Consider the following 23644-nt stretch of genomic DNA (forward strand, 5'->3'; position numbering starts at 1 on the left):
CTCGCAGCCAAACAGCTGCTCAACAACAGACAAAAACCAAAACAGTTAGAAAGAGGGTCCAAGTGATATATAGTTTGAAGACCCATACCTGATTTTATCCCCAGCTCCTACCTAATGTACAACACACGAAACAAGGGGGTCTACCAGCTAAGTTCTAAAGCTGCACTGTCGCAACCGAGTCCACAGAATCTCAGAGTGTATGTATTACATAGAGACAGCGTATTACTGAAAAAAGAGAGAAAGGGGTGAACACTACATGCATAGAAGAGACCGGTACATCATAGGCTATTCGTATATGGCTGATTAATCCAAAACAGTTAGTATAGGGTTTCCTTCAAATAGACTCAATGATCAGTCCTATCATTTGGCCAAACCCTGGTGCATATTAGGCTGGTCCCCTGATCAATGGGACAAACAACACCGCACCTTATTGCTGTTTTAGGATTTGGTCCACCAAAATAAACAAACCGTCCATGATGACTTGTCTTTTGATGTTGAAATAAACAAGTGCAACAGAAAAATGAGTGACTTAAAATAGGATTGAATGTCCTCCTTCTAACAACTTTATTCTGCGGACCAGACACGCCTCCTAATTAAAAAACCAGAACAGTGCAAAAAAGACAGTGACAAATATCTGTCTACAAATGGGCCAACATGTTTCTGCCTAATGGGTATATAATCCCTTGGCATTCATCAGGGCCTCTGCTCCTATAATAGCTGCACTCCTAGTAGTGGAATAAAGAAATCACCACCATCACCAGAAAAAAAGTATGATAAAACTGGTTGGAAACGGTACAACCTGTAACAACCATGGACATTAACCCACCAATTCACTTTGGCTACTGTGAATTCTGTGAAGGAAAGCGTTAAATCATTAATACTGTGTTAGATGTGTCAGTCTCATGTGCATCGTGTATCACCAAAAAACCAATTGTATATATAAGGAAATTAAATGTTATATGCTCACCCTTAATGGTAGGGGAATAGACCTCACCTCACCTGGACTCTGCTCAGGTTATAGGAAGCCTCGCACTACAAAGACATAGGGAGGAAAAGAGGAATGTAGCACAATAAAGCAGAGGATTATAAGCTTATCACCATGCCTAAAAATCATTCCTATGAAAAAAATGCTCTATATCTAGAGGCAAACATGTGGGGTAGGTCAATCTACAGACTCAGTGTACTAAGCCTCAAGATAACCCAGAAAATTAACTCTGACACCAGGCTATTACAGGTATCAAATGTGCTGTTTCAAAAAGTTCTTAGACAGTATAGGATAATTGCCAGAGCTGTCACCTTAATATATCTATAGCGCTATGTAATACCATGCTTGCTCACCTTTCCGTCGGTACCTCAAGCTCCCATCTGAGGCTTGGGGGAGGCACCGACATGTGGGTGATCTCAGTATTAGTAGTCTTACGAGGGTTTGTTGGTATGGTAACCCTCCGCCTAGGTGGTCTATGCTGCCTCCTTGCAGCACTATTGTAATATATTCCTGCACATCCCTCAACTTTTATGTTGTACAGAGGAAGGAGGACAGCAAAAGAATAACTTTAGGATGGGCTTTGTAAATCTGTTTTGCTTAGGGAACCAAGCGCACTACTTTGCGCTCGAAAAAGCGCGAGAACACGCGCCCGGAACTACTATGTGGCGTCATCACGGCCATTATTGTAGTTCAATGACTCGGACCTGATTGTGATGTGTCCCCGAGTCTCCTTCTGATTCTATGTTTTAGAAAAGCCCAAAGAACATAGAAACAATTACTTGTTGGGTATGCCCTGTAAATCTATTAATGCTAAAGAAGGCGAAACTGGTAAAGATAAAACGCACTAATTCGAGTTCAAAATAGCGCGAGATCACGCTCTAAGGACTACTCTTTTAGGTCATAGCGGCCATGCTTGTAGTTTATTGACTCTTACATACCAGTAATCTAATATGGCAATTATGTCGAGTTGTTCAAAGAACATAACTGGAAATAAATTTTGAATTCCTACATATTGGAAAGCCATCATGGTATTTGTTCATAACTGTGTGGCATGCTCCATTTGTAATGTAAACAACAGTAATTAGGATCAAGTGTATAAATAATGTAAGCAGGAAAAACATGAGCCCTGGCATGCTCCATATGTGATATAAGCGACAACAAATAGGCTCAAGTATGTGATTCATGTAAGCACACCCAGTCACAGTCAGTGCATCACGATTAATGCTCACTGGTGTTGTCATGAGACTGCGATATCAATTCACTGAAGGAAATGATTCCCTCGGGATAGTGATACCGGTATTACGAATAAGTCTACGAAGCTTCAAATGTATCATATACCTGACGAAGCCAAGAATGGCAAAGTAAACGTCTTTCTGTTACAACTAAAGCGCAAATCCGTCCACTCGGATTGAGTCCGGTATATTTGTTGGTAAGGATACGCATAGTGGTGCATCCTGAAATACTTGATATTAGCATTGGACCTTCTACTGAAAAACAGCAATCGAATTAGTTGTCAACTATATTAGCCTTATGGAGTAGTGCTAGGATGGTAATAACCTCTAGTAAACGCAGAGGCAGATCGCTATAATAAGGTCCAAGGAATATCATCATTTAATCCCCCTTTGTCAGACTGAAGCTTGTAAATCCATTTTTTATCCTTTCTGAAAAGGTACCCCGACACATCATTTATGTAGCTGGGTATGTACGGCTTCTCCAGGACAGTCCATTGGAAGTCCGTTTCAAGGTGTGCCTGATCCAAGAAATGTCTGGTAAGTTTAGTGTGGCTTTGCTTACAACGGAAAGAGCTCTTATGTTCTAGCATTCTTACCAGAAATAGATTTCGATAGTGAAAGAGACCTGTTGGTCTCTTTCGATGTAGAATCTTTGTACACCTCTATCCCTCAGGATGAGACTTTGGAAGTTGTAACATCCATCCTGAGGGATAGTATAGGTGAGACCATCACTCCAGTACCGTTCATAATGGCTTTAGCTAGTATGGCCATGAAAATGAACTTTTTCAAGTACGAGGATAAGCTGTTTCTCCAGATCTCTGGAACAAGTATGGGCAGCGTTTTCGCGCCGAGCCTGGCGAATTTATACGTGCACCAGTTCGAACAACAACACGTACTGACACCCACCAACCCCTTCCACACCTCTATCAGGTGGTGGAAGCGTTATATCGACGACGTGTTGGTGGTTTGGAGAGGCACGCTAGATTCAGTCAATGAATTCCATCAGTGGCTAAACTGTAGAAATCAGTTTCTTAGATTCACCATGGAAGCACACAAGGAAAGAATTGCATTCCTAGATTTGTCGATCTATGTCACTCCTGCAGGATTGCAGAGTGAACTTTACAGGAAACCTATGGCGCGGAACTCACTCCTCCTTTACGAGAGCTATCATTCGAAGTCCCAGCGCCAGAATTTACCTTATGGCCAGTTTCTACGTGTTCGTAGAAACTGCTCTAACAGAGAGGACTTTGATGTACATGCTAGTAATCTTTGTGCACAACTAAGGGATAGACATTATCCCAATTCGCTCATTAAAAGATCAAGGAAAAGAGCGTTTAACAACAACAGAGAGGCTCTCCTTGAAGCTCCAATTCCTAAACTACCTTTGGAGAGACTCACTTTTGTGAGCACCTTTAACACCAGAAGTAATGTCATCCAGAAAATTGTAAAAAGACACTGGCGCCTTCTGAACCATGGCAAAGAGAAAATTGCGCATCCGTTGTTCGCGTTTAAAAGGGCTAGTAGTATCCGAGATCGACTTGTTCACACACGCCCCAAAGAGACTCCTAAGAAACTTGGTGAAACCCTATGGAATCTCCCTCCAGCGGTTGGGCATCACCCTTGCGGCACCTGCTCGGTCTGCCCACAGACAAAACACACGAAGGAGATAGATATAGGTACAAATAGACCTTGGCTGCAGTGCAATTTCAGTATTTGCAACAGTACCAACTTAATGTACATGCTGACATGCCCTTGTTCCACACGATATGTAGGCATGACTACCAGGAAAGTCCGTACAAGAATGCTAGAACATAAGAGCTCTTTCCGTTGTAAGCAAAGCCACACTAAGCTTACCAGACATTTCTTGGATCATACACACCTTGAAACGGACTTCCAATGGACTGTCCTGGAGAAGCCGTACATACCCAGCTACATAAGTGATGTGTCGGGGTACCTTTTCAGAAAGGAACAAAAATGGATTTACAAGCTTCAGTCTGACAAAGGGGGATTAAATGATGATATTCCTTGGACCTTATTATAGCGATCTGCCTCTGCGTTTACTAGAGGTTATTACCATCCTAGCACTACTCCATAAGGCTAATATAGTTGACAACTAATTCGCTAGCTGTTTTTCAGTAGAAGGTCCAATGCTAATATCAAGTATTTCAGGATGCACCACTATGCGTATCCCTACCAACAAATATACCGGACTCAATCCGAGTGGACGGATTTGCGCTTTAGTTGTAACAGAAAGCGTTTACTTTGTCATTCTTGGCTTCGTCAGGTATATGATACATTTGAAGCTTCGTAGACTTATTCGTAATACTGGTATTACTATCCAGAGGGAATCATTTCCTTCAGTGAATTGATATCACAGTCTCATGACAACACCAGTGAGCGTTAATCGTAATGCACTGACTGTGACTGGGTGTGCTTACATGAATCACATACTTGAGCCTATTTGTTGTCGCTTATATCACATATGGAGCATGCCAGGGCTCATGTTTTTCCTGCTTACATTATTTATACACTTGATCCTAATTACTGTTGTTTACATTACAAATGGAGCATGCCACACAGTTATGAACAAATACCATGATGGCTTTCCAATATGTAGGAATTCGAAATTTATTTCCAGTTATGTTCTTTGAATAACTTGACATAATTGCCATATTAGATTACTGGTATGTAAGAGTCAATAAACTACAAGCATGGCCGCTATGACCTAAAAGAGTAGTCCTTAGCGCGTGATCTCGTGCTATTTCGAACTCAAATTAGTGCGTTTTATCTTTACCAGTTTCGCCTTTTTTAGCATTAATAGATTTACGGGGCATACCCAACAAGTAATTGTTTCTATGTTCTTTGGGCTTTTCTAAAACATAGAATCAGAAGGAGACTCAGGGACACATCACAATCAGGTCCGAGTCATTGAACTACAATAATGGCCGCGATGACGCCACATAGTAGTTCCGGGCGCGTGTTCTCGCGCTTTTTCGAGCGCAAAGTAGTGCGCTTCGTTCCCGAAGCAAAACAGATTTACAAAGCCCATCCTAAAGTTATTCTTTTGCTGTCCTCATTCCTCTGTACAAAATAAAAGTTGAGGGATGTGCAGGGATATATTACAATAGTGCTGCAAGGAGGCAGCATAGACCACCTAGGCGGAGGGTTACCATACCAACAAACCCTCGTAAGACTACTAATACTGAGATCACCCACATGTCGGTGCCTGCCCCAAGCCTCAGATGGGAGCTTGAGGTACCGACGGAAAGGTGAGCACACATGGTATTACATAGCGCTATAGATATATTAAGGTGACAGCTCTGGCAATTATCTTATACTGTCTAAGAACGTTTTGAAACAGCACATTTGGTACCTGTACTAGCCTGGTGTCAGAGTTAATTTTCAGGCTTATCTTGAGGCTTAAAACACTGAGTCTGTAGATTGACCTACCCCACATGTTTGCCTCTAGATATAGGGCATTTTTTTCATGATTTTCAGGCATGGTGATAAGCTTAAAATCCTCTGCTTTATTGTGCTACATTCCTCTTTTCCTCCCTATGTCTTTGTAGTGCGGGGCCTCCTATAACCTGAGCAGAGTCCAGGTGAGGTGAGGTCTATTCCCCTACCATTAAGGGTGAGCATATAACATTTAATTTCCTTATATATACAATTGGTTTTTTGGTGATACACGATGCACATGAGACTGACACATCTAACACAGTATTAATGATGTAACGTTTTCCTTCACAGAATTCCCAGTAGCCAAAGTGAATTGGAGGGTTAATGTCCATGGTTGTTACAGGTTGTACCGTTTCCAACCAGTTTTATCATACTTTTTTTTCTGGTGATGGTGGTGATTTCTTTATTCCACTACTAGGAGTGCAACTATTATAAGAGCAGAGGCCCTGATGAATGCCAAGGGATTAAATACCCGTTAGGCAGAAACATGTTGGCCCATTTGTAGACAGATATTTGTCACTGTCTTTTTTGCACTGTTCTGGTTTTTTAATTAGGAGGCGTGTCTGGTCCGCGGAATAAAGTTGTTAGAAGGAGGACATTCCATCCTATTTTAAGTCACTCATTTTTCTGTTGCACTTGTTTATTTTACCATCAAAAGATCAGTCATCATGGACGGTTTGTTCATTTTGGTGGACCAAATCCTAAAACAGCAATAAGGTGCGGTGTTGTTTGTCCCATTGATGAGGGGACCAGCCTAATATGCACCAGGGTTTGGCCAAATGATAGTACTGATCATTGAGTCTATTTGGTGGTAGTGTTCACCCCTTTCTCTCTTTTTTCAGTAATACTCTGTCTCTATGTGATACATACACTCTGAGATCCTGAGGACTCGGTTGCGACAGTGCAGCTTTAGAACTTAGCTGGTAGACCCCCTGTGTTTTGTGTGTTGTACATTAAGTAGGAGCTGGGGGTAAAATCAGGTGTGGGTCTTTAAACTATATATCCCTTGGACCCTCTTTCTAACTGTTTTGGTTTTTGACCCTCTGGTTCATCACAGCACCCTCTGGTACACCACTGTCCCCCTCTGGTTCACCACTACCGCCCTCTTGTTCACCAATGCCACCCTCTGGTTCATCACTGCCACCCTCTGGTTCATTACTGCCACCCTCTAGTTCGCCACTGCCACCCTCAGGATCATCACTGCCACCTTCTGGTTTATCACTGCCACACTCTGGTTCATTACTGCCACCCTCTGGTTCACCACTGCCATCCTCAGGATCATCACTGCCACCCTCTGGTTCACCACTGCCACCCTCTGGTTCACAACTACCACCCTCTTGTTCACCACTGCCACCCTCTGGTTCATCACTGCCACCCTCTGGTTCATTACTGCCACCCTCTGGTTCACCACTGCCATCCTCAGGATCATCACTGCCACCCTCTGGTTCACCACTGCCGCCCTCTGGTTCATCACTGCTACCCTCTGGTTCATCACAGCATCCTCTGGTTCACCACTTCCACCCTCTGGTTCACCCCTGCCACCCTCAGGTTCAGCACTCACCACTGTCACCCTCTGGTTCATCACAGCACCCTCTGGTTCACCCCTGCTGCCACCCTCTGGTTCAGCACTCACCACTGCCAGCCTCTGGTTCATCACAGCACCCTCTGGTTCACCACTGTCACCCTCTGGTTCCCCACTACCACCCTCTTGTTCCCCACTGCCACCCTCTTGTTCAACACTGCCACCCTCTGGTTCATCACTGCCACCCTCTGGTTCGTTACTGCCACCCTCTGGTTCGCCACTGCCACCCTCAGGATCATCACTGCCACCCTCTGGTTCATCACTGCCACCCTCTGGTTCATCAGAGCACCCTCTGGTTCACCAGTGCCACCCTCTGGATCATCATTGTCCCCCTCTGGTTCATCACTGCCACCCTCTGGTTCATCACAGCACCCTCTGGTTCACCAGTGCCACCCTCTGGTTCATCACTGCCACCCTCTGGTTCACCACTGCCACCCTCTGGTTCATCCCGGCCACCCTCCGGTTCATCACAGCACCCTCTGGTTCACCACTGCCACCCTCTGGTTTACCCCTCCAACCCTCAGGTTTAGCACTCACCACTGCCAACCTCTGGTTCATCATAGCACCCTCTGGTTCACCCCTGCTGCCACCCTCTGGTTCAGCACTCACCACTGCCACCCTCTGGTTCATCACAGCACCCTCTGGTTCACAACTGTCACCCTCTGGTTCACCACTACCACCCTCTTGTTCCCCACTGCCACCCTCTTGTTCACCACTGCCACCTTCTGGTTCATCACTGCCACCCTCTGGTTCGTTACTGCCACCCTCTGGTTCGCCACTGCCACCCTCAGGATCATCACTGCCACCCTCTGGTTTGCCACTACCACCCTCTGGATCATCACTGTCCCCCTCTGGTTCATCACTGCACCCTCTTGTTCATCACAGCACCCTCTGGTTCACCAGTGCCACCCTCTGGATCATCACTGTCCCCCTCTGGTTCATCACTGCCACCCCCTGGTTCATCACAGCACCCTCTGGTTCACCACTGCCACCCTTTGGTTCATCACTTCCACCCTCTGGTTCACCACTGCCACCCTCTAGTTCATCACTGCCACCTTCTGGTTCATCACAGCACCCTCTGATTCACCACTGCCACCCTCTGGTTCACCCCTGACACCCTCAGGTTCAGCACTAACCACTGCCACCCTCTGGTTCATCACAGCACCCTCTGGTTCACCACTGTCACCCTCTGGTTCACAACTACCACCCTCTTGTTCACCACTGCCACCCTCTGGTTCATCACTGCCACCCTCTGGTTCATTACTGCCACCCTCTGGTTCACCACTGCCATCCTCAGGATCATCACTGCCACCCTCTGGTTCACCACTGCCACCCTCTGGTTCACAACTACCACCCTCTTGTTCACCACTGCCACCCTCTGGTTCATCACTGCCACCCTCTGGTTCATTACTGCCACCCTCTGGTTCACCACTGCCATCCTCAGGATCATCACTGCCACCCTCTGGTTCACCACTGCCACCCTCTGGTTCATGACTGCCACCCTCTGGTTCATCACAGCACCTCTGGTTCACCACTGCCACCCTCCGGTTAACCACTGTCACCCTCTGGTTCAGCACTGCCACCCTCTGGTTCACCACTGCCACCCTCTGGTTCACCCCTGCCACCCTTTGGTTCACCACTGCCACCCTCTGGTTAATCACAGCACCCTCTGTTTCACCCCTGCCACCCTCTGGTTCACCACTGTCACCCTCTGGTTCACCACTGCCACCTGCTGGTTCATGACTGCCACCCTCTGGTTCATCACAGCACCTCTGGTTCACCACTGCCACTCTCTGGTTAACCACTGTCACCCTTTGGTTCAGCACTGCCACCCTCTGGTTAACCACTGCCACTCTCTGGTTTACCACTGCCACCCTCTGGCTCACCCATGCCACCCTCTGGTTCACCACTGCACCTCTGGTTCACCACTGCCACCCTCTGGTTCATCACCGCCACCCTCTGGTTCATCACAGCACCCTCTGGTTCACCACTGCCACCCTCTGGTTCACCCCTGCCACCCTCAGGTTCAGCACTCACCACTGCCACCCTCTGGTTCATCGCAGCACCCTCTGGTTCACCACTTCCACCCTCTTGTTCACCACTGCCACCCTCTGGTTCATTACTGCCACCCTCTGGTTCGCCATTGCCACCCTCAGGATCATCACTGCCACCCTCTGGTTCACCCCTGCCATCCTTGGGTTCAGCACTGTCACCCTCTGGTTCACCACTGCCACTCTCTGGTTCACAACTGACACCCTCTGGTTCATCACAGCACCTCTGGTTCACCACTGCCACCCTCTGGTTAACCACTGTCACCCTCTGGTTCAGCACTGCCACCCTCTGGTTCACCACTGCCACCCTCTGGTTCACCCCTGCCACCCTCTGGTTCACCACTGCCACCCTCTGGTTCATCACAGCACCCTCTCTTTCACCCCTGCCACCCTCTGGTTCAGCACTGTCACCCTCGGGTTCAGCACTGTCACCCTCTGGTTCACCACTGTCACCCTCTGGTTCATCACAGCACCCTCTCTTTCACCCCTGCCACCCTCTGGTTCACCCCTGCCACCCTCGGGTACAGCACTGTCACCCTCTGGTTCACCACTGTCACCCTTGGTTCAGCACTGCCACCCTCTGGTTCACCACTGCCACCCTCTGGTTCACCCCTGCCACCCTCTGGTTCACCACTACCACCCTCTTGTTCACCACTGCCACCCTCTGGTTCATCACTGCCACCCTCTGGTTCATTACTGCCACCCTCTGGTTCACCACTGCCATCCTCAGGATCATCACTGCCACCCTCTGGTTCACCACTGCCACCCTCTGGTTCACAACTACCACCCTCTTGTTCACCACTGCCACCCTCTGGTTCATCACTGCCACCCTCTGGTTCATTACTGCCACCCTCTGGTTCACCACTGCCATCCTCAGGATCATCACTGCCACCCTCTGGTTCACCACTGCCACCCTCTGGTTCATGACTGCCACCCTCTGGTTCATCACAGCACCTCTGGTTCACCACTGCCACCCTCCGGTTAACCACTGTCACCCTCTGGTTCAGCACTGCCACCCTCTGGTTCACCACTGCCACCCTCTGGTTCACCCCTGCCACCCTTCGGTTCACCACTGCCACCCTCTGGTTAATCACAGCACCCTCTGTTTCACCCCTGCCACCCTCTGGTTCACCACTGTCACCCTCTGGTTCACCACTGCCACCTGCTGGTTCATGACTGCCACCCTCTGGTTCATCACAGCACCTCTGGTTCACCACTGCCACTCTCTGGTTAACCACTGTCACCCTTTGGTTCAGCACTGCCACCCTCTGGTTCACCACTGCCACTCTCTGGTTTACCACTGCCACCCTCTGGCTCACCCATGCCACCCTCTGGTTCACCACTGCACCTCTGGTTCACCACTGCCACCCTCTGGTTCATCACCGCCACCCTCTGGTTCATCACAGCACCCTCTGGTTCACCACTGCCACCCTCTGGTTCACCCCTGCCACCCTCAGGTTCAGCACTCACCACTGCCACCCTCTGGTTCATCGCAGCACCCTCTGGTTCACCACTTCCACCCTCTTGTTCACCACTGCCACCCTCTGGTTCATTACTGCCACCCTCTGGTTCGCCATTGCCACCCTCAGAATCATCACTGCCACCCTCTGGTTCACCCCTGCCATCCTTGGGTTCAGCACTGTCACCCTCTGGTTCACCACTGCCACTCTCTGGTTCACAACTGACACCCTCTGGTTCATCACAGCACCTCTGGTTCACCACTGCCACCCTCTGGTTAACCACTGTCACCCTCTGGTTCAGCACTGCCACCCTCTGGTTCACCACTGCCACCCTCTGGTTCACCCCTGCCACCCTCTGGTTCACCACTGCCACCCTCTGGTTCATCACAGCACCCTCTCTTTCACCCCTGCCACCCTCTGGTTCAGCACTGTCACCCTCGGGTTCAGCACTGTCACCCTCTGGTTCACCACTGTCACCCTCTGGTTCATCACAGCACCCTCTCTTTCACCCCTGCCACCCTCTGGTTCACCCCTGCCACCCTCGGGTACAGCACTGTCACCCTCTGGTTCACCACTGTCACCCTTGGTTCAGCACTGCCACCCTCTGGTTCACCACTGCCACCCTCTGGTTCACCCCTGCCACCCTCTGGTTCACCACTGCCACCCTCTGGTTCATCACAGCACCCTCTCTTTCACCACTGCCACCCTCTGGTTCAGCCCTGTCACCCTCTGGTTCACCACTGCCACCCTCTGGTTCACGACTGCCACCCTCTAGTTGATCACAGCACCTCTGGCTCACCACTGCCACCCTCTGGTTAACCACTGTCACCCTTTGGTTCAGCACTGCCACCCTCTGGTTCACCACTGCCACTCTCTGGTTCACCACAGCACCCTCTGGTTCACCCATGCCACCCTCTGGGTCACCACTGCCACCCTCTGTTCACCACTGCCAACCTCTGGTTCATCACTGCCACCCTCTGGTTCTTTACTGCCACCCTCTGGTTCACCACTGCCATCCTCAGGATCATCACTGCCACCCTCTGGTTCACCACTGCCACCCTCTGGTTCATGACTGCCACCCTCTGGTTCATCACAGCACCTCTGGTTCACCACTGCCACCCTCCGGTTAACCACTGTCACCTTCTGGTTCAGCACTGCCACCCTCTGGTTCACCACTGCCACCCTCTGGTTCACCCCTGCCACCCTCTGGTTCACCACTGCCACCCTCTGGTTAATCACAGCACCCTCTGTTTCACCCCTGCCACCCTCTGGTTCAGCACTGTCACCCTCTGGTTCACCACTGCCACCTGCTGGTTCACGACTGCCACCCTCTGGTTCATCACAGCACATCTGGTTCACCACTGCCACTCTCTGGTTAACCACTGTCACCCTTTGGTTCAGCACTGCCACCCTCTGGTTCACCACTGCCACTCTCTGGTTTACCACTGCCACCCTCTGGCTCACCCATGCCACCCTCTGGTACACCACTGCACCTCTGTTCAACACTGCCAACCTCTGGTTCATCACCGCCACCCTCTGGTTCATCACAGCACCTTCTGGTTCACCACTGCCACCCTCTGGTTCACCCCTGCCACCCTCAGGTTCAGCACTCACCACTGCCACCCTCAGGTTCATCACAGCACCCTCTGGTTCACCACTGTCACCCTATGGTTCACCACTTCCACCCTCTTGTCCACCACTGCCACCCTCTGGTTCATTACTGCCACCCTCTGGTTCGCCACTGCCACCCTCAGGATCAACACTGCCACCCTCTGGTTCACCCCTGCCACCCTCGGGTTCAGCACTCTCACCCTCTGGTTCACCACTGCCACTCTCTGGCTCACGACTGCCACCCTCTGGTTCATCACAGCACCTCTGGTTCACCACTGCCACCCTCTGGTTAACCACTGTCACCCTCTGGTTCAGCACTGCCACCCTCTGGTTCACCACTGCCACCCTCTGGGTCACCCCTGCTACCCTCTGGTTCACCACTGCCACCCTCTGGTTCATCACAGCAGCCTCTCTTTCACCCCTGCCACCCTCTGGTTCAGCACTGTCACCCTCGGGATCAGCACTGTCACCCTCTTGTTCACCACTGTCACCCTCTGGTTCATCACAGCACCCTCTCTTTCACCCCTGCCACCCTCTGGTTCACCCCTGCCACCCTCGGGTTCACCACTGCCACCCTCTGGTTCATCACAGCACCCTCTCTTTCACCACTGCCACCCTCTGGTTCATCACAGCACCCTCTCTTTCACCCCTGCCACCCTCTGGTTCAGCACTGTCACCCTCTGGTTCACCACTGCCACCCTCTGGTTCACGTCTGCCACCCTCTAGTTCATCACAGCACCTCTGTTTCACCACTGCCCCCCTCTGGTTAACCACTGTCACCCTTTGGTTCAGCACTGCCACCCTCTGGTTCACCACTGCCACTCTCTGGTTCACCACTGCCACCCTTTGGTTCACCCATGCCACCCTCTGGTTCACCACTGCCACCCTCTGGTTCACCCCTGCCACCCTCTGGTTCATCACTGCCACCCTCTGGTTCACCCCTGCCACCCTCTGGATCATCACTGTCCCCCTCTGGTTCAGCACTGCCACCCTCTGGTTCAGCACTGTCACCCTCTGGGCTAAAGAACGGTGATGGATCAATCCCAAATCTTTTGACTGGGTGTGAGTGTTTGATTGGTTCAGATGCTCCATCCATCACCACCCCCTTTTGTACCCACTGGCTCACCCCTGCCACCCTCTGGTTCTGCACTGTCACCCTCTGGTTCACCACTGCCACCCTCTGCACCACCACAGCACCACTCAGCGCCACCCCAGCATCAATCTGCGCAACCATTCAACAACAACTGGTTCAAATATGTTCTCTCAATGTTTCAAACTTTATTACAAATGTCACAAAAAGATGTTAATATTTCACTTCTGGTCTTGGATTTTCGTCACAATAAAATACACTGAACATAATCTTCACAAAAGGTATTTACAGAAGTTTAAGCTATTGCCATTATAAATTAAAATCACTTTTATTTAAGTATTATTTATTTTAAAAAATTTAAAGCCATTTTATTTTGTAATATCAATACAGCTAAGTCACATAATTACAAAACATGTTGCATTACAAATGCTATAGGTGTCACATTTGCGAAAGTTATAACTATTGGCATTGTAAATGACAAAGCTTATGATTTAGCTATTTTCAAAACCAACACATAAATAAAATAAATTGTCATTTACAAGACCAATAGCTCAAACTTTCCTAATGCAACACCTATTGCATTGCAAATGCTTGTTTTTATATCTGTCACTGCTTCCTGTTGAGGCTTAATTTTTGTGACAGGCGCCTCATTGCCTACTTGTAACTATTCTCTGACCCTGCTTCAAGGGTCAGAGCAGGGTCAGAGAATAGTTGCAAGTAGGCAACGAGGCGCCAGGAAGCACTTACAGGCTTACAGCAGCAGGTGCCCAAGTTGAAGTTAATTTCTTTGTAACCCTTTTGTAAAAGGTTACAAAAAATTAGCTTGAACATTTGCACCTGCTGCTGTAACCCTGTAAGTGCCTTGCTGATTCGCCGATTTTACTGCGATTTTACGAGATTCGCGGACCGCAAAATCGCGGAAAATCCGCAAATTCCGCGAGCGAAACGAATTTTCAGCTCATGCTTACACACTATCCGCCTGAAAACAGACATGTGGACCAGTTGCCAAGCCCTTGATTACATGTGCATCACTGCACACTGGGTCTCTTTTGCAGGGGTTAAAGACAAGTTAAAAGCAGGTGTTGACAGGGACACAGTTTTTCAAGCTACTCAGAAACATGCAACAGTAGCCATGTTTGCCATGGAGAAAACTCATACTGCACCTAACCTTTTGGAGGAGTTCGATAGGAAGGTCTATGAATGGCTGGAACCAAGAAATCACATGATTGGTTATGTTTCCACGGATAGTGGCAGTAATATAGTTAAGGCCATGCAGGATGGTAACTACTTTAGTGTGCCGTGTTTGGCGCACAGTATTGACATCGTGGTGCAAGAATTCTTGAAAAAAGAAAACACAGTCAGTGAATTACTGACCACCTGCCAAACAATTTGCACACATTTCAGCCATTCTTTTAAGGCCCGGAAGCAGCTGAGGAACATGCAACTTGAACGTAGACTGCCAGTCAAAGGACTCATCCAAGAGGTGGCAACACGTTGGAACTCAACCTTTTACATGCTTCAGCATCTGTCTGAGCAATGGGGGGTAATAAATGAGTATGTCTATAAACTGGGTTCTACTATGAAAGACATGAGGCTAGAGTTGGAGGAATGGAAGCTAGTTGCAAGCCTGACAGACATGCTTCGGCCTTTTGAGGTCTTCACGCGTGAAGTCAGCAGAAGGACTGTTCTTTGGGCAAAGCTATCCCATTGTTGCGCATGCTAGAGCACCAACTGAAGGTGGTGTCTTCAATGTTCCAAGATGATGCTGAAAAGCAAGACGCATATCAGTTGGCGGAGAGGTTATTAAGCCACCTAGTTGACAATGAAAGGCTTAAAAACATACGTACAGAACAAAATTACATTTGTGCCACTATTCTGGATCCACGGTACAAAAAGGCAGTGGCCAGCAAAGCATTCATTCCTTTTGATGAAGCAGATGTTTCAAAGTACAAACATTGGCTAGCCGTGTCAGCCACTCGGTTCGAAAAAGTGCGGCAGAAAATTGAAGGAGCCGGCAGAAGTACAACTGAATCAGCAGGCCATCCGGCGTCAAGTTCCACTTCTGAATCTGTGGCCGAAGGGAGTCACTTTCCCTCACAGCCGTTAACGACACCAGCAACCATATCATCATCCTCACCTGCACCAGGCCCAGCCATAATATTGTCGGAAGTGAATTGGCTAACTCATCAAGGGTTTGCTAGTTCCAGTGATGCAAAGGCCACAGATGGTACGCAAAGTGGAGCAAACGTGGAGAACCTTCAGTCGATGGTGCAGGCCTATCTGGATGACCCAACAGAGGTCTTTGTTAATTAGAACCCATTGCTGTATTGGTATCGGAAAAGGCCTCATTGGCGATTTTCACCAACCTGGCTCTAAATTGTTTGTCTTGCCCACTGGCAAGCGTGTCTTCTGAACGTGTTTTCAGTGCTGCTGGTGCCATTGTAACTTCAAAAAGGACCCGCCTCTCACCCAAAAATGTGGAGATGTTAACGTTGATCAAGATGAATCAGCACTTCATACCACCAGATTACAAAATATGTGAATGCACGCAGGAAGAAGAGGACACGACTTAGGTGACGGAAGTTCTTCTCTGTTAGCTGACCTACTCCCGTCTCAATTCATAGAGTTTGAGGACGAGCTCTACTTCCCTGACACCGAGGCCTGAAAATTACTTTTTTTGTCCTTATTCACTTTTATTCCTGTGTGTCTTTCTTTGTTTTGCAACTTTTACCACAACAAAACTCTAATCACCTAATCACAACAAGTCTATCAGCAGCACTGTCTTCATCTTCTTTCCTTATTGATTTGAAGGTGCCGCAGTCTGCAACTCTGCATTCCTGAGGTTCACAAGTTCACAACTCAATCATTCTCCTCTATCCTCCTCCTCCAAACTCCCCCTATCCATTTCCCTCAAGGTAGATGGCTGGATTACGCAGAATAAAGCTAAGGAACTTTGTCTTCGTACTCGTAGACGAGTCCCCTCAAGTGGGATTGGAATTACTGACTACATGCCTCCTGATTGCTGACAGTTACTTCTAAAATTGATTGACAGGAGAGGCTGCCCTGTGGTCCCGCACTTTCAGAAGAAGATGCGGACAAAATGTGGAACAGGTAATGAATAATGATAAGAAAATGGCATGCAGTGGACATCAATGGCTGTCTGGCTCTGATGAAAGCAATTGCTGTTTTTTTGTTGTGCATGAAATGAATCATATGTCTTCTGTTAAATATTTAATCTTTTACATACTAAATGTAACTCAAGTCTACTTTTTTTACCTTGTTTAATTCAAATTGTACTTCAACTGCAGGGGCCACTACGTTGCATTTTCCAATATGCAAAATGTCCTTGAACTTACTGTTTGCCAATATAGCATGATGATTGATTAAATATTATATCTTTTTTCTTTACAGTCACTCACTGGGATGGATGGATCATCAGCGTCGGTTTAGGGAAGAACTATGGCCAATTTGTGAGTGTCAAACAGGTAAACCAGTCTACAACAACTACTACAGCAGAACTACATGTCTGTCTAGTCATGGTATGGAGTGGTCGAGGCAGTGTAGTGTTGTTATGCCAGGCAGATTACAGAGTACAGCAGTTCATGTAAAATTGGGACTATGTGGCTTGCTGCATACAATTAGATATGCTTTGTCTGTCTGTGTCAAAGAGCCTAGGTATGCTACATCAGGTTGCTTCTCTCAGTGGTGCCTGCCTTGACCGTCTGCATGGCCCTGCCGAGAGCATGGGCCAAAAATCTGTTACGCTCAAGAGTTTGCGAATTTTCGGCAATTTCGCGAGATTCTCGGATTGTGAATTTGCCACTGAAAAACAGTAAATTTTGCAAGCGGAACGGATTTTTGTTTTTGGCCCACGCTTGTGGCAAGGCCATGCAGAGAGTCAAGGCAGGCACCACTGAGTGATGCAACCTGGTGTAGCATACCTAGGCTCTTTGACACAGAGAGACAAAGCATATCTAGGGTTTAGGGTTCATTGCGGTTTACTAGGGTTTTTGGGTTTAATTAATAATTTGGTAGGGTTCCCGGAGCCTAGGGCTCAGGGCCCGATGCAGGCTCGTTCATAATGATGTTGGCAAGGTTTTAGGGGGGTTTGGCGTTTTTTCAGAATTGGCCAAATTGTGGCCTTTTTTGGTGTTTTGCGGGCGCGTGTCGTACACCTCACAGTGGATCGATTTTGTTTTGCCTTGCTGAGATTCTTGGGAATCACTTGAACAAGTGTCCTGGTAAGGTTCCAGAGGATCGAACTAGTAGAAGTCCTGAAAACAGCACTTTTTTGTCAAGGCGTGATTTGCGATTTCCTATGTTTTGGGGACAGCAGTATTGCATGTTTTTGGGGGGCTGCTTGGGGGGGTTCTAGATGTTTGGGGTGGGTTAAGGGGTCTCAGAGCACTGCTGGGAAGGTCTAATTTTGATTGCAAGTGGTTTGAAGAAAATCCATGGTGGAAAAGGGGGGTTCGGGCCTAGTTGCAGAGCGCGTTTGGCACGATTTAAAGGTAGGCCTCGCTGAGGATAGCACTCCTGCGTGTATTTGGGGGGCTGTTTGGGGGTGTTCTCCATTTCTGGGGGTGGGTCGAGGGGTCTAGGAGCACTGCTGGGAAGGTCTAATTTTGATTGCAAGTGGTTTGAAGAAAATCCATGGTGGAAAAGGGTGGTTTGACTTTGGGCCTAGTTGCAGAGCGCGTTTGGCACGATTTTCAGGTAGGCCTCTGTAGATTTTCTAAGTGTGGCATTTTCCATTTTTGCTTTTGGCCTGTTTGGGGGTGTTCTACTTTTTTGGGGGTGGGTTGAGGGGTCTGGGGGAACTGCTGAGAAGGTCTAATTTTGATTGCAAGTGGTTTGAAGAAAATCCATGTGGGGAAAGGGGGGTTAGGGCCTAGCGGCAGAGCGTGTTTGGATCGATTTTCAGGTAGGCCTCTGTAGATTTTCTAAGTGTGGCATTTTCCATTTCGGCCGGTTTGGGGGTGCTCTACTTTTTTGGGGGTGGGTTGAGGGGTCTTGGGGCACTGCTGGGAAGGTCTAATATTGGATGGAAGTGGTCAGGAGAAAATCCATGGTGAAAAAGTTTTTCTTTTTTAGCTCACTTGTGTGTTTTTGGGGGGCTGTTTGGGGGGGTTCTCGGTTTTTGGGGATGGGTTGGGGGGTCTGGGAGCACTGCTGGGAAGGTCTAATTTTGATTGCAAGTGGTTTGAAGAAAATCCATGGTGGAAAAGGGGGGTTTGACTTTGGGCCTAGTTGCAGAGCCCGTTTGGCACAATTTTCAGGTAGGCCTCTGTAGATTTTCTAAGTGTGGCATTTTCCATTTTTGCTTTTGGCCTGTTTGGGGGTGTTCTACTTTTTTGGGGGTGGGTTGAGGGTCTGGGGGCATGGCTGGGAAGGTCTAATATTGGATGCAAGTGGTTTGGAGAAAATCCATGGTGAAAAAGTTTTTCTTTTTTAGCTCACTTGTGTGTTTTTGGGGGGCTGTTTGGGGGTTCTAGATTTTTGGGGTGGGTTGGGGGGTCTGGGAGCACTCCTGGGAAGGTCTAATTTTGATTGCAAGTGGTTTGAAGAAAATCCATGGTGGAAAAGGGGGGTTAGGGCCTAGCTGCAGAGCGCTTTTGGAGCTATTTTCAGGTAGGCCTCTGTAGATTTTCTAAGTGTGGCATTTTCCATTTTTGCTTTTGGCCTGTTTGGGGGTGTTATACTTTTTGGGGGTGGGTTGAGGGGTCTGGGGGCACTGCTGGGAAGGTCTAATTTTGTTCTAAAATCGCAGTTTACACTTTACATCTAGCTTGAGGGAAAAGATCCGCAAATTTAGCCCACACTTATTTATCCTTGAAAAGGAGGCTGAGAGTACGCACTTTCGAAATGATGCTTGTATGTATTGTAATACTGTCGACTCTGCAACTGAAAGTGTTATTTTTGCACTACACAGCGTACCTTATACTTTTTTCTCCGTGGTGTTTTAATATCACTTCCTGTTTTTCCATCAACAATTACAGGCCGGATTTTACCCTATGCAATGGGAAAAAGGATGAACTCAGGCTTACCATTAGTGAGCCGCAATTCAGCATCCGCCAGGCAGGCAGTGGACAAGGTGTCTTATGGTCCCCAACATTGATGGACGGAGCGTCAGATGGAATGGAGGAGTACAGCAAAAAAGAGGAATGGCTGGATGCATGCAACTTCCCAAATTCAACAGGGCAACTACAACAACATACAGTTACAGTATCCATCTTCATTTCTACTTATCTTTTAAGTAATGTTATTGCTGTGAACTTCTATGAGTGTGACTCTGTGCATTTGTTTGCTCTCTGCTTCAATTCATCCCTCCAGCCATTGTATACTTTTTTCTTTGCTATTTTTTAAACTAATTTAATGTACTAAGTGGTTCTTCTCTCTGAGGGCAGATAGGCAAGTAAAATTGCGTAATTACTGCAGCCCTGTACTGTCACATTGTTTCTTCATAGTTAGTACATTGTAGAAAGTACTACTTACTTTTCAGTAACCTATCCATTCAGCAAACAACTTCATGCATGCAGTAGTGCATGCACTTCCTTTATGTCCCTTAAAAGATTTATGGATAGATTTGTATCCAAAGATTTGTTTATCTTCATTTGTTGTTTGTCCATGCTGTGTTTTTTTTTCCTCTCTCCACAAAACTTTCCGCACAAACCCCATTCCCATCCCAGTTTCAAACCCTAACCCTCTCCCCCCAGGCTCTGTGGTTTTCATTGAGGTGAGAGTAAATTACAACAATAATTCCACACACTTGCTGGGGAGGATAAGGTGCAAGCAACCTCCGCAAATCAATTTTAAGGCAGCTAGACGAATCCTAGGATATTGTAATTCTGGTTAAAAAACAACAACATAGAGGGAATAATCATCCCAGAGACACTCATGGATGTGACATTGATCCTTGTGATTATCCCTTGTCGCTGATATTGTAACTGTACCCCATCTTCCTCGAAGCTGAACCCTACAATTGTGCTGCGGATAAGCCTTGGGTACACTATGGCTATGGGGAGCTCCGACCCTCTACTTGTCTGTAGATGAGAATATGATACTTTGAATTTCGGAGAGCAGCTGCGAGGGCATATTGGCGGATAGTGCCTTGAATCTTTGTTGTGGAAAAAGCAATAAAAATTTCTTTGAAAAAAAAAACCCAACAATGAGTATTTTAAAATAAATTCTGAATTTCATGCCCACCATCGATTGGATCCATCGTCAACATCAGCCTCCTACATGTCAAGAAGACTTGTTGTTACGCTACTGTGTCACTGTTCTTGTTGTAGCCATAATCATCCATGCAATTCTTTTTTCCCCATACTTATCTTCAGCATTGCTTAGGCTACTGTTCCTTCTAATACTCCTCTCAGGCCACTCAATGTCTCATTTTTTAACTTTGTTTTTCATATGCTGCTACTGCTAGTGTGGTACCACTCCTACTAACACCACAACAACGGAATTTCGGTCCGGGATGGCGTAATCGCCATTTGCCATGCAGCCAGCGCTGTGCCTAGCTCTATTCTCAAACACGAATCACAGGTAAGATAAGCATTTTGGGGAGGTAGAATAATGGGCTAGGACTCGGAGGAGAGACTGACAGTAGTACTAGTAAAGTACTAGTAGGCCAATTGAATTCATTAACTCTGTTAGTGGCACTTTTGAACATTTTTGGACGTTTTAGATAATTCATGCTGGTAAGTTTGAGGAAACCAAACGTGCCGTAACCCCCACCCACCACCCCACAAAATAAAATTAACGCGTACACTATGTTGGAGTATGTAAAATAAATAATGATATATTTACCCTAACAAAAATAAACTAGTCCCACGCCTCCCTAACCCAAACAATTGTCCATTTCAAATAGTCCTCTGAAAAGTCCCAAATAATCCACAAATTCCTGAATCCCACCCCCACAACAGTCTTTAAAAAAGGGGCAAGGGACACAATCCCTTCCGGCGGTGTCTAGACAGGCGGTCCCGCTGCTCCTTGCGGAGGTCCCGGAGCTGTTTCTCAAGATTGTCCACATGGCGCTCCAGGTAGTCCACTCTCCGGGGGGGCCAGCTGCTGGTGTTCTTGCAGCTGAGTTGCGGCGGGAGGCTGTCCGAGCATGACGCCGTGCTGGCGGCTGCTGGCTGGTGGACACGGGGGAAAGTGCTGGAGGAGGTTGTTGATGTTGACGCCCCCTTTTCCAATTCCTGAGCCCACAGCTGGCGATATTCCACACAAATGGCCTCCAGCTTCCGTGCCCTGGCCCGGACAGCCATCTCCTGTCTGGTGAGCTTTTTGGGAGCATCTATATGAAGAAAGAATGAGAAATAATGTAACCAATACTCTTTAACAATAACACAAAATATTTCAACAGAAAGTTGTCCCACAGTAACACTAGCAATTTGCAAGCACAGTATAAAATTTTGGCATGTATTTTTTCGCCGTCTTTGTAGGCCTGTGACAGTGGGAGTTTCAGGAATTCTACTACCAGGCAGCACTATGGACTCAATACATAGTCGGAGAGTCAGAGAGTATACCAGTATTCTTTTTTTTCTCTAGTTTTGCGAAATAAATTACTTGTATGTGAACTTGTGTTAGCCGGCATAATGCCAGCTCAGTCAGCTTGCACCCAAGAAAAAGAGACACAAGCCATGATGACGCAGATTTGCATGCATTACTTTAAGCAGTACATGCAGGTGGGGATAGGTAAGCTTTTACTTTTATATAGGGTTGGCACTGGCCATACTCGGTTACATCAAGGGCTACTGCTCAATGTAATTTATATTTCGCACTGCCCCCCTGGGCCTTCAGTACTACAAAAGGAAAATGAAGATTAATAATTTCTGATCATGTATCCAGCCAATCACATGATCTCTTTGCTTATATGATGGATGACTTTAGGTGCTTTGTAGTGATAGATTGAGTGAACAACAGCGATAGTCCACCCATGATTAACACAGCAGAAAGAAAATTATGAACATAGGGAGTGAGTGTGGTAACCATAATTGCCGGAGGAAGGGACTTGACTTGATATCATTGTCAACTATACAATACATACACAATATATGCTGTGCTTGCAAAGTAAACTACTGCACTGTTACTTTAGGCAAGGGAGAGTTTCTAAACAATCACAACTTGTAGTATTTGGATTTCCTCTGCTTTGCTACACTGGCACGGACATGCTGTTCGAACAAAGTAACACTCTTCATGCACTGAGCGTCTGCTCTACATACACGTCTGCTATGTATGAGGAAGAAGATACCATCCAGGCTTCCAAAGTAAACGTCTATCTTTCTTCTTAATGTCTCAACTGTAACAACTTTACTTTTTCTCAACAACCAAATAGCACCCTTTTCATTTTATTTGGTAAACGACCGTCTTAACTTGCATTTGAGTTTCAACCAAATGATATATTGCAATGCAAATCACACATGAATTTTCTGATTCACCCACAAAGGCAGTCATTTTTTCTTTGTCCTCCAACCATCCTTGCTTCAACAGCCATGCATCTGATTCCTTCCTATCAGCCACCTCTGCATGCATTCAAAAACACGTATCATTCTTTACAGTCATAAATGTTACGACTCGCTCGTCCTTCCATTGACCCTAAGTTCTTTCCCTTTTCGTTCATCACATCCCTCAAGTTCATCTGATATGACTTGGCTTCACGATAAAAGTTTCCCAGCTGATTTGAAGTCAAATAGAGGGGGCCATTGCTTACTCGATAACTACCGCCGCTAATGCTTTTGCTAAGTCAAGGGTGACTGTCTTCTCCGTGATTGGCTAAAATGTTGTTCTAAATAAGTAACTGTTCTTAACAGTACAGTGTACTTGTAGTAGTGTACTGTCTACTGTACAGTACATCATACACTCCTTTGCGAGCCTACTCAATAAGTAAGGAGTATAATAATAACTTACCACCGTCCGCCGCTGCTGAGCTATCCCCCTCAACTCCTCCTGGTGGCACTTGTGGCACCGCCGCATCCGCCCCTGAAGTGGACCCCTCCGCGTTGCTGGCCCCGGCACTGGTGGTGGGAACTAGTGCCGCGTCCGACGCCTAGAAAATATAAGTCATATTTTTAGATGCCATACACCACCCCCTATTTCGTATCGCAATGGAAGAGAAAATGTTAAACAATTTTTAATTATTAGGACTGAAACAAAGTCACGGTTTTGGGGA

Source organism: Lissotriton helveticus, chromosome 6 (assembly GCF_964261635.1).
Source record: "Lissotriton helveticus chromosome 6, aLisHel1.1, whole genome shotgun sequence".
Lineage (NCBI taxonomy): Eukaryota > Metazoa > Chordata > Amphibia > Caudata > Salamandridae > Lissotriton > Lissotriton helveticus.